Consider the following 13,460-nt stretch of genomic DNA (forward strand, 5'->3'; position numbering starts at 1 on the left):
TCTAATCTAGTAGAAATAGCAAGAAATATAAGTGTATCCTATAAAATATCTTTTATTTTTAAAAAGCTATAAACAATCTAATTTGAGTCATTGAATTGTTTTTAAAGTTTTATTCATCTGTCATACCATTTCTCATGTGCACAACCTTCAGAAACATTTAAAAATTCCTTATTTTAATCTCTACATCTTTCTAGTAAGAAGATTACCAGAATGCTATAGGCAGAGAGTGCCTTATTTTGATTAAGCCATTTTGATATTCTTATTATTTCATCGTGCAAATGCTAAAAAAGTGAGTGCCAAATTAAAGTTAAGTAGTTGTCAGTGGGCTGAAGGATTACTCAATGAGTTACTAATTACCAAGCAAAGTCCACATAGAGGAGCAACTGTTAGGGAAATCACAGACACCTGAGGGCCATCACTCAGCCCTCACCCATCCACACCTCCTCTTCTGGGGATGTCACAATCACACGCTAAGCAGCCATTCTCCAGCCTTCCACTACCCCTATCTTTCATAGAAGGTGGATGATAAATCAAAACATTAAAGGTAGTATGATTTGTTGAGGAAGTTTTTTTTTTTTTTTTAATTCAGTTTTATTGAAATATATTCACATACCATACAATCATCCATGGTATACACAATCAACTGTTCACAGTACGATCATATAGTTATGCATTCATCACCACAATCTATTTTTGAACATTTTCCTTACATCAGAAAGAATCAGAATAAGAATAAAAAATAAAAGTAAAAAAAGAACACCCAAACCATCCACCCCCATCCCACCCTATTTGTCATTTAGTTTTTATCCCCATTTTTCTATTCATCCATCCATACACTAGATAAAGGGAGTGTGATCCACAAGGTTTTCACAATCACACTGTCACCCCTTATAATCTACATTATTATATAATCATCTTCAGGAGTCCAGACTACTGGGTTGGAGTTTGGTAGTTTCAGGTATTTACTTCTAGCTATTCCAATACATTAAAACCTAAGAGGTGTTCTCTATATACTGCATAAGAATGCCCACCAGAGTGACCTCTCGACTCCATTTGGAATCTCTCAACCACTGAAACTATTTCGTCTCATTTTGCATTCCACTTTTGGTCAAGAAGATATTCTCAATCCCATGATGCCGAGTCCAGATTCCTCCCCGGGAGTCATATCATGCATTGCCAGGGAGATTTACACCCCTGGGAGTCAGGTCCCACATAGGGAGGAGGAGAATGAGATTACCTGCCGAGGTGGCTCAGTTAGGGAGAGAGAGGGCCACATCTGAGCAACAAAGAGGTACTCAGGGGGAGACTCTTAGGCACAATTATATGCAAGTTTAGACTCTCCTTTGCCGTAACGAGCTTCATAAGGGCAAGTCCCACGATCGAGGGCTCAGCACATCAAACCGCCAGTCCAAATGTTTGTGACAACATCAACATCAGTCCAGGTGAGGAAGTCCAACACTTCTGAACCTTTCCCCAGCTCCTGTTGAGGAAGTTTTTGAAAAGAATTAATGTCAAAGACAGAAGTTTAGACTTTTAAAACCCCACCAAGATCAGACATCCAGGAGAGTGAATCTCCCTGGCAACATGGAATATGATTCCCGGGGAGGAATGTAGACCCGGCATCGTGGGACGGAGAACATCTTCTTAACCAAAAGGGGGAAGTGAAAAGTAATGAAATAAGCTTCAGTGGCAGAGAGATTCCAAAAGGAGCCGAGAGGTCACTCTGGTGGGTACTCTAACGCACAATTTAGACAACCCTTTTTAGGTTCTAATTAATTGGGGTAGCTGGTGGTAGATACCTGAAACTGTCAAACTACAACCCAGAACCCATGAATCTTGAAGACGGTTGTATAAAAATGTAGCTTATGACGGGTGACAATGTGATTGGGAAAGCCATAAGGACCACCCTCCCTTCTGTCTAGTTTGTGGATGGATGGGTAGAAAAATGGGGGAAGGAAAAATACAAACAAACAAACAAAGGCACCCAGTGTTCTTTTTTACTTTAAATGCTCTTTTTCACTTCAATTATTATTCTAATTTTTTGTGTGTGATAATGAAGGTGTCAGGGATTGATTTTGGTGATGAATGCACAACTATGTAATGGTACTGTGAACAATGGAATGTACAATTTGTTTTGTATGACTGCATGGTATGTGAATATATCTCAATAAAATGAATTAAAAAAAAAAACACCAAACCTGAGTTCCTAAAGATCTATTATGTTTATGAGCCCGAGAGCATGGGTTGAAAAGTACATTTCAGGCCTGGAGACTACAGGAAGTTAAATGATACCATGAAATTGCAGGAAAGAACACAAATTTTCAGAATACCTGATCACTGCAGGCATCCGTATTTTCTAAGCTCAGAGTGACACTCAAAATCTGGCAGCTCTCCACTTCTGGGCCACACATTGCATATGGGAATCTTACTGTGGTTGGGATCCTGTGATTCACATCTCACTGCCCTTGGAGCACATGCTCCCAATCCCCATGAGAACCGATCATCTCATTTCCCTAACAGGGTCACTTCCTGGGTCCTCATGACTCCCCATACAACCCCACATACATTCCACTCCCCAGCCCAGCCCCAGCCCTCCTCACTCTCTTTCCCAGTACAGATTTTGTACTGCTTACAGGAAACGTCCCTTTCCTGTCTCTCCAGAAAACCTAACGAAATCCAGAATCTCTTCAACTGGCTTTGAGTTTCTGAAACACAGTCTTTTTCAGGTTATTCCTAAGATTCCCAAAGCCTGCCTGAGTATATCAAATGAGAGGGAAGAAAGGAATGAAGAAAGAACAAATAAAAACTATTATTTCAGGAACATATCCTACCTTTTACAAAAAATATAATTTCAGTATTATATCCTACTTACTTCTGCCTGAAAACATGGCTTTACTCTAAAAATCAAATGAGAAATCTGGCAGAAAGTCACAGAAAAATCACACAATTGCTTCTGTGTTTTCTTAAGATCATTTTCATTTTAATAATAAATGCTATTAAGTTAAGAAAATGTAAAATGTATACATAAAATACATCTCATGGCAATTTAGTGAAGAGAGTCAAAAGGATAGAGAAAGTTTTTATGGTAGAGGAGCAGAAGGAGTAAAATAATTAGTAGCCTTCAGAAGGAGTAAAATAATTAGTAGTTAAGGCAGTGAATGGGTAAAATCCTGATGTTTATAAGCTTCTGAGGAAATTAGTTGCAATTTGCCATTTCTACCTTGCTGTGTCTATTACATAACTAAACAATATCTATGGCTCTTTGAATGTTCTTTATCTTGGAACTTTCACGGGGTCTTCTGTAATTGGGTGGGCCATCCACAGTATCCCATTATAGAAAAATTATTTTTGATAAACATCAGATGAAAATAAGGTAATGTTCAAAACATTTACCAGCAGGAAGAGAGTGATGCATTGACCCGTAGGAGTGATATAAACAGCAGAGTTCCTAAAGCCCCCTTGGGAACGTGGCTTTCACGTTGCTAGATACTGGGAAGATCTAGAAGATCCCGAGGAAGGAGCCTGAATGAGGGGTAGGCTCTGGGAATCTGCTATTTGCCAACTGTCCCCAATGTGTTTCAGTGTTTCAGCAACTGATAACTGTACTGGGATATAGCAGAAGTCTGTCAGCCTTGTATGTAACCATATAAATAACACCCCGTGAACTTGGGAAATTGGATCAAGTAAAATCAAATACTGCTTCCTTCTATAGTAAGGAATGAGAGAATAAAGATAACTTAATTATTGATGTTACAAATGATATATGAAGGATATAATTTTAATCCGATATAGAGATATTCTATCTTAAACAAGCAGTATTTTAATATGATTGTCATTGATTGTAATCTCTTCAGAAAAATCTTCCTGACCACTTTTTAAAATTTAAATTGGATTTCCCACTCATGTTAACTTCTTTCTCATTCTTGTGTTTGTTTCCTTCATATTACATATCACAACTTGCAATGTTTTTAATTTATGTGTCTTTTTGTTCAATTGTCAGGGTTTGGAGTTTTTTTTTTTTACTTGTTATTGATTTATGTGTGTGTGTGTGTGTGTGTGTGCGTGTTTTATAGTGCTCTCCACTAGCACACAAGCTTCTTGAGGGTAAGGGCCACTTTTGCATTGTTTGTATTTGTATTCCCTTTTCATTCATGGTGTCTGGCATGTAGACGATCAATCATTTTTTTTTAAAATAAAATAATGACTCTATAACTAACCCCAATTAATCACACCACCTTCTATGTTCTCATTTCTTTGGTGCCTATTTCTCTTTTTACAGTTAATCTTGCATACCAATTTTTAATGAGTTGAGCTTCTTGAGGGTAGGAATACAGATGTGTCTTATTAAATGTTAACTGAAACAGAATGGAAGATAGAGAAAGCTGCTCTTATTTCTGCCCTGCAACAACAACATAATTATTTGGCCAGACTTTGAGATGGTTAACTACTCCAAGTCCGGGTCTCAATCTCAAAACATCGGGTTCATTCCAGGACATATGAATTACAAGGGAAAAAAAAGGAAGAAAGCAGTGCAAGCTATTTTTGTGTTGAAAGCATGATCTTACTCTAAAAGTCATATGAAAAATTGGTAGCAAGTCTCTGACAAATCGCAAACATTGTTATCTGAGTTTTCCTAATTATATATTTATTGCACTATGTATTAGGAGACTGAGACATGGTAAAGTGACCTAATTCTGATGCTCTTCCAAATTCTTGAAAGTTGTGTAATGGATTAGTCTGAAGAATGTACAAAAAGCTTGGATCTTTTTCAGGTAATCAAAAAGAAACTTGACTTCTTCCTTTAGAGCTTTAGATCTGTCAGGGATCCGAGGATTATGTTAAGTTTTTAACTGACACAATGCAACATCCATAAGAATGAATGTGATGGATTGGTGACAGTCCTACACTGAGGTGAATGCTGGCAGGGAAAAGTACCTCACAGTTTGTTTACTTTTATTATCACTTGCTGATTTGAACTAAGTGGAAGCTGCTGGTTCTTTGCACTTTAGTTCAAGAGCAATGAGTATATTAACTTCATTCATACTCCTTGTTTCAGAATAATCTGGAAAAATGATAAGGAATGCCCTTTTTACTTTCCAATTTAAAAAATACACTGCTCTTCAAAATATAGAATATACTCTGATTATTGACAGGGTGTGTGTCTTAAAGACTCTAAGTCTTTATTTGCCAAGTATAGCAAATAAAAAAACACAGGACACCCAGTAAAAAAAAGAAATGAGAATTCCTTATAAACAGTGAATAATTTTCCTATAAGTATGTTCCTGCAACATATGTACATGAAAAAATCAGTTATTGCTTATCTGAAATTCAAATTTAAATGGGCGTTCTGTATTCTATCTGACAACCCTACTCCAAGTTCAAATTCCAATTTTTCTAACAACTACCTTGTGCCGGTTATTTAACCTGAGTTTTACTTATTTGGATGATGAGGGTGAACATACATATCTGCCATAGATTTTTGAGATGATTTAATGAGATGTTGCTGTGCATCCTGGCATGCATGCAAGATTGGAACTTATCTCAAAATACCTTACTATCAAAAATATATTACTAGTCAACATAAACTTAAGCCTCTACTATGCTAACATCACCCAAATTTCCATCTTCCAACATGAAGAGTTTATATCTCACACATGCAGCAATCTGGACTGCCTTAATCCTGTAGCTCTGCCATTTCAGCGTGGGGTCTCCTCCAGAATTGCCCAGCAGAAGTGAGAAAGACAAAAGAATTGTGCCAGTATTAAAATGCTTCAGCCTGGAAGTGGTACACTTTACTTGGGCACACAACCCCAGACAAAGCTTATCACATAGCCCTGACTAGCTACAAGGGGACAGAGAAATATAATCCTCTTGTACCTGGAAGGAAGAAAAGAACCATATGTAGTGAGCCTACAAGACTTTACCACAACATTTATCATAATTGGAAGTGATAAAGGAATCTGCAAGTTAGGCAGGGGCCCAAACTTCTTCCTAATGCAAAAATCTCTTCCAGGATGTCACCAACACCTCAGCCGGCCTTGGCTTAAAGTTTCCAGCGACATGGGGCTCATGGCCCTATTATTAAAGGTTTTTCTTCTGTTAAACTAAAAATCTGCTTCCTTATAATTTGAAAATTGGCTCCACTCTGTGACTGTCCATGACAATCATTACATTTTTTTTTAAAAAGAGAAACAACTACTGGATAGAAAATAAGGTAGAAAATGAGAAGTCATCATTATTTTAAGAATGAAGAGTTTTAAAAATTGGAAATGAAGAGATCATTTATAAAATCAAAGAATGCTTAGGAAAAACTCAAATATATAATCCATCAATTGTTATGGTTGCTAGGTGTACTGCACTTTTATTTTGGCACCCTACTTTTTATGCAGAAAATTTCTACTATAAACAAAGAAAGCTTAATAACTTTGGCCAATTTCAGAATAAAATTCTTCATCCATTAGCCAGGTGAAAGTGTTTAACATATCACATTATATATTTTAAAAATTAAAGTGGCAATGCCAGGTCCAATTTTGTAAGGAACTGATATTTTTATGCAGGGATAAAAATAATGATGGGAATACTTAACATATACCCTCTTTGAATAAGAAATATAAATTATTCTAATACCATATTACTATGTTTCATCTATCTGAAAGAAAAGTTTTGTTTCCTTCCATTGGATCTTTCCTACTGATTAGTGTCTGGGTTTAATTTTCTCACTCATCAGGTTCCTATTTTGCTTTCTTTAGCCTGTAAAATGTTGGGGGAAAACTAGTGAACATCTCAGAAAGAATACAGAGCTCTATTTTTACTGACCTACTTATAATTCTGCATGAGAAAATAACCTACTGGCTGAGTACGTTTCAAAAAATAGCAAAAGATTTAACAGTGACTACTAAATAGCAGGAGTCTAAAGTATTAAAATATTCTACCAGGGTTGCAAGGGGTTCAGCATTAAAAGTTCATAGTCTATTTTGTCTATAATTATTTAATACAAGATATTAACACAGCTCATAAATGAAACATGCATTCTATCAAACATTTCTAGTCCCTTAGACATCAGTTTGACAGCATTTTATTTTCCCTGACTGCTTTTTATATTCCCTCTTAACTCTTCCATCTCGAAAACTTCCTTTCAATTGCACTGTTAATTTCAAACACAATCACAATAAACTGTAATGCTGTGGAAATAGTGATGGAAATGGGACTAGGAAACACATTCAATCCCAGCTTGCTTACAGGTGTGCTAACTTGAGCAAGTCACTTTCGTTCTCTGGACTTCGTTGCCTAAGGACATCTACCCTATAGAGCTGCCATGAAGAATAAATGTAAGATGGGTTGCCCCCTAAATTGGAAGTACTCCTTGAATATGAGTTCCCTTTCCTTTTCAATGTCCACTGGAAAAAAAGAGGGCTCTTAATTAATGGTTAATTTAAGCATGCCTTTACTGTCAACAGCCTTGACAAAGAGTGAGTGTTATAAAACAAGCAAATGTCATGCACCAAAATTGAAAAACAGAAATTTATTAGTCTTTGAAAGATATAAAATAAACAGCACTAATAGGTTCTTCCCTAAAAAAAGCAAAAGGCTTTCCCATATATAGTCCATATAAGAACATTTTTTAGAATCATGTTTAAGAATCTTTATAAAATACTTTACAAAGGAAAGAAATCACTATTAATACTAGTGAAACCTTTTTGTAGATCTCAAGAATTTCCAGATGCTGAAAGTAATGGATGTGGATAAACAGGGCATGGCAGCATGGGCAGAGTAGAATGCTAGGCCACTACTAACAGATTTGCTTTCCCCATTGACCCATAAGAAAACCAAGACATTTTTTGCCACTTTTTTTTAATGGATGTGCACTTCTGCATGAGGACTATTTCTTCCTACCCACCCCCTCATACTGAACATCCCAGGAGAACAATTCAATGTGGAAATATTTGTATATTTCAAACTGCATGTATAACCCACAGCTCTGACACTTATGCTAAGGGCAGGGTGGTACATCACCCTCTCCCCCAGTAAAGAAACTCTTAACTAATAAAACTTGATCAATAAAAGTGAGAATTTATTTTAATCATCTGTTTAATTTAAATTTAAGTGATGTTTCTTAATGGTACAGAGGGTTACAGAGACTGGGAATGCCTTCTCCAATAGGCAGTGCGTGCCTGAGCACAATCACTGTACCAGGAACCCAGCCTCCTGACATGGTCCTCCACGGCCAGCATACAGCATCCGCCACAGCTCTTTACCCCCGGTCCTCTGGTGTAGCTTCTAATGTCCAGGCTCCAGGGTAGGTTACCACACAGATTAGGGCGAAGGGGAAGGTAAGGTTTGGATCTAGTGAGGAAGTGGAAGGGGCAGGAGTCTCTACCATTCACCAACTTTTGGAAGATTATCTTTAAAAATTGAGAGATGTCTTTAATGTGATTATTGACCAAATGCTAGTTGCCTCCTCAAGCTAATGTTTTCTAAAAAAAAAGCTATATTTTCTTACCTAAATTTGAGCTATGGCTTACAGGTTTCAGGGATAAGTGATACATGCGTTTGTGTGCATATGTGTGTATAGGGAGAGAGAGAAAGAGAGACCTTTTCTACACATACCAAAATAACTTGTATGAATCAATAGTATACCCACACAAAGTCCTTAATGTTTTTATTTCATTTATCTGTCCAGATCCCTTAATCTTGACTTTATATGTCACATTTTCCACTTTTATTAATTGGAAAATTATAATAAGTTGATTCAATGAAAAAAAGAATATTTATTTGTAATGCAAACTCATTTGATCTTCTTCCATTCATTACTGATTATGGGTTTCATTCCATTTTATTGGTAAATTCGACCCTGATAACAATAAGTCTATCCAGAGCATTACTTCTCAATTGACATATGTCTTAAAGTTTAATCTTAATCTTTAAATATTAAGGACATTCATAAAAATTTGAAGGACTTCCTGTAGGATTTCAAGAACTTACCAAAATGTTTAAATGCAGTCATTCTTATACATGAGATTTTTATACTTCTACATTAGATATAAAGTAAATCAAATGCAATCTGGATGAAAAGAGTTTAGATTATTTAGGCTTTGAACTAGTTCTTTCATATACCAACCTACTTTTGTGACCCAAGTGATGGAGTAGAGCAGCATTATGATTCGTATGTCTGAAAAGACAATCCCACCAATCTACATTAACACAAAGAGTTGAAATGTCAAAATAGATTCACTTGAATCTTAGATCTTATCACCACCAATCTTTACTAATAATCAAATTTACAGACAAGAGCCAAACATAGATGAAATAACCTTTGGCCAGAGGACCCCAAATCTACCAGACACAGCTCCCAAAAGTGTTCTTTCTCTTCCACATTAGAATGTATTTGGGGTCAGAATACCAGGTAGTCTTTGACCAATATATGCAGAAACACTGCTCAATAAAGACAACCTTTTGGTATTTGTACTCTCATTTTTTACTCTAAGTGCACCAGCAGAAAAAGTTCATGTGGCTAATCCCCATTGTTCAGCCAGCCAGACTTCATACATTTATCAAGTTCAAGATATTTCAAATAAACAATGTTGACTCACCAGGTATATTTTGCTAGCAATATCTTTTTTTATTGTTTTGTTTTGTTTTAGTTTTTGTTTTTGTTTTGTTTTTCAGAGAATGTCTTTATTTCTCCTTTCCTTTTTTTATTTTTATTTTTATTTATTTATTTATTTATTTATTAAATTCAGTTGTATTGAAATACATTCACACACCATACAATGATCCATGGTGTACAATCCACTGTCCACAGAATGATAACATAGTTATGCGTTCATCACCACAATCTTTCTCTGAACATTTTCCTTACATCAGAAAGAACCAGAACAAGAATAGAAAATAAAACTGAAAAAAGAACACCCAAATCATCCCCTCATCCCACCCCATTTGTCCTTTAGTTTTTATCCCCATTTTTCTACTCATCCATACACTAGATAAAGGGGGTATGAGCCACAATGTCTTCACAATCACACTGTCACCCCTTGTAATCTACATTATTATATAATTGTCTTCAGAAGTCCAGACTGCTGGGTTAGAGTTTGATAGTTTCAGGTATTTACTTCTAGCTATTCCAATACATTAAAACCTAAGAGGTGTTACCTATATAGTGCATAAGAATGTCCACCAGAGTGACCTCGCGACTCCATTTGAAATCTCTCAGCCACTGAAACTATTTCGTCTCATTTTGCATCCCTCTTTTGGTCAAGAAGATACTCTCAGTCCCACCATGCTGGGTCCACATTCATTCCCGGGAGTCATATTCTGTATTGCCAGGGAGATTTACAACCCTGGGAGTTGCGTCCCACATAGGGGGGAGGGCAGCGAGTTCACCTGTCAAGATGGTTCAGTTAGCGAGAGAGAGGGCCACATCTGAGCAACAAAGAGGTACTCAGGGGGAGACTCTTAGGCACAATTATATGCAAGTTTAGACTCTCCTTTGTGGTAATGAGCTTCATAAGGGCAAGACCCATGATTGAGGGCTCAGCATATCAAACCACCAGTCCCAATGTTTGTGACAACATCAACACCAGTCCAGGTGAGGATGTCCAACACATCCGCACCTTCCCCCAGATCCTCGGGGCTGGGGAGGGGGAAGCTGTAAATATATTTTTTACTATCTGCCCAAATTACCCTGGGATGTGTCATTATTTCATTCCAGCCTATACTAACCTACCGTATCTCACTTCCTATTCAAAGTTCCATGCAATTGTGGTGTTTGAACACATCAACAGTAGAGTAGTACTGTTTAGAAAATTTAGATCCTGTACCAAATAGATATCTCTTCCCTTGGTCTCATATGGAAGTTGAAGTTTTAAAACACAATCAGTTTCATCCTTTACCCTTTGGCCTGGCTTGCACTGGTCTCAACCAGACCTGCTTCATTCATATCACTAATTGAAGTCTGGGCTCATTTTCAGCTTTTTTTTTTTTTTTTTTTTTTTTTGACAGTGGCTGTATGCACTAATACTGACATTCATATCTGCCGAGCTCTAGCTCTGAGTTTCAGGTGTCTCAGAGATATGCATTGTTCCAGAGACCAATCAGGTTATACACTAGGGGATTAGCATCTCAAAGTTTATAGATAGACATTACAATTCAGGGATAGAGTTAACTGCTGTAAGAGCTTACAATCTAGGGACTATTACAATTATTATGTCCATATTAGGCTATGTTCTAAGATTCAATTCTGAGTTTACACATTGTAGTTAGTCCATGTTGGTGAGGCATAATCCCTCTCACCATGTTTTTGCCAACACTTTTACTCCTATATATATATTTTCCTACAATTTTATAGAGTTATATTCACATACCATACATTTATCCACAGTGTACAATCAGTTGTTCATGGTATCATCATAAAGTTGTACATTTATCACCACAATCAGCACTTGAACATATTGATTACTACAAGAAAAAGTTTTTTTTTTTTAGCAATAAGAAAAAAATGATAAAAAGAAAAATAACATATCATACAATACAATATACTAGTAAGGACAGCAAATAACACCACTACCAAGAATCCCATATTCCTCCCCTATATCCGCCTCTCATGTACATTTAGCATTGGCATATTGCCTTTGTTACATTTAATGGAGGTATATTACAATGTTACTGTTGACCATAGACTCCAGTTTGCTTTGATTATGTTTTTTCCTGAATACCATCCCCTTTTCAACTCTCTACATGGTTGACATTCATTTGCTTTCCCACATGCAAAAACATTTTTATATTTGTATATTTAGTAACAGCCATTGGCCACGCCAGATTTTGCCACGTTATACAGTCCCAGTCTTTATCATCTATCTTTACCTCTGGTGTCATACATTCTCCTATCCCACCTCTTTCAGCTTTACTCACAGACATCTTTGTTCAGTGTACTTACAATACTGTGCTACCATCACACAGTGTTATGCTGTCTATTTCTGGATCTATGCAATCAATCCTAAACATTCTGTAGTCCTTCAGCATCGAATGGCTGATCTCTGCCTTCTTTCTATCTCCTGGTCACTTGTTTGTCAGCTTTTCACTCTCAAAGTTTGTTCATTAATGTCTATTCATATTAGTGAGACCATACAGAATCTGTCCTTTTGTTTCTGGCTAACTTCACTCAACACAATGTCCTCAAGGTTCATCCGCATTATTACATGATCCATGTCTTTGTTCTGTCTTACAGCTGCATAATATTCCATCATGTGTATATACCACAGTTTGTTTATCCACTCTTCCTTTGATGGACATTTGGGCTGTTTCCATCTCTTGGCAATTGTGAATAATGCTGCAATAAACATCGGTTTACAAATGTCTGTTTGTGTCTTAAGTTTCAGTTCCTCTGAGTATATACCCAGCAATGGAATAGCTGGGTCATACAGCAAATCTATATTTAGCTTCCTGAGGAACGTCCACACTGTCTTCCAGAGTGGTTGCACCATTCTACATTCCCACCAACAATGAATAAGTGTGCCTCTTTCTCCACATCCTCTCCAGCACTTGTCATTTTCTGTTTTTTGGATAATGGCCATTCTGGTAGGTGTGAGATGATATCTCATTGTGGTTTTGATTTGCATTTCCTTAATAGCCAGTGAAGTTGAGCATTTTTTCATATGTTTTTGAGCCAATTGTATTTCCTCTTCAGAAAAATGTCTGTTCATGTCTTTTGTCCATTTTTTAATTGGATTGTTTGTCTTTCTGTTATTGAGATGCAGGATTGCTTTATATATTCGGGATATTAAACCCTTATCTGATATGTGGTTTCCAAATATCATCTCCCATTGTGCAGGTTGCCTTTTGACTTTTCTGACAAAGTCCTTTGATGTACAAAAGTATTTAATTTTGAGGAGATCCCATTTTTCTATTTGTTCTTTGGTTGCTCGTGCCTTGGGTGTGAGTTTTAAGAAACCACCTCCTATCACAAGATCTTTAAGATATTGCCTTGCATTTTCTTCTAAGAGTTTTATGGTCTTGGTGCTAATGTTTAGGTCTTTGATCCACTTGGAGTTAATTTTGGTATAAAGTGTGAGATGGACATCCTCTTTCATTCTTTTGGAAATGGATATCCAGTTCTCCAAACACCATTTATTGAACAGACTGCTCTTTCCCAGTTGCTTCGGCTTCACTGCCTTATCAAAGATCAGTTGTCCATAGATGTGAGGGTCTACTTCTGAACAATCAATTTGATTCCATTGATCAGCATATCTGTCCTTATGCCAGTGCCATGCTGTTTTGAGCACTGTAGCTTTGTAATATGCTTCAAAGTCAGGTAGTGTGAGATCTCCCACTTCATTCCTCTTTCTTAAGATATTTTTGGCTATTCAGGGCACCTTACCCTTCCAAATAAATTTAGTTATTGATTTTTCTATTTCTGTAAAGTAAGTTGTTGGGATTTGAATTGGTATTGCATTGAATCTGTGAAT

Source organism: Choloepus didactylus, chromosome 10 (genome assembly GCF_015220235.1).
Source record: "Choloepus didactylus isolate mChoDid1 chromosome 10, mChoDid1.pri, whole genome shotgun sequence".
NCBI lineage: Eukaryota > Metazoa > Chordata > Mammalia > Pilosa > Megalonychidae > Choloepus > Choloepus didactylus.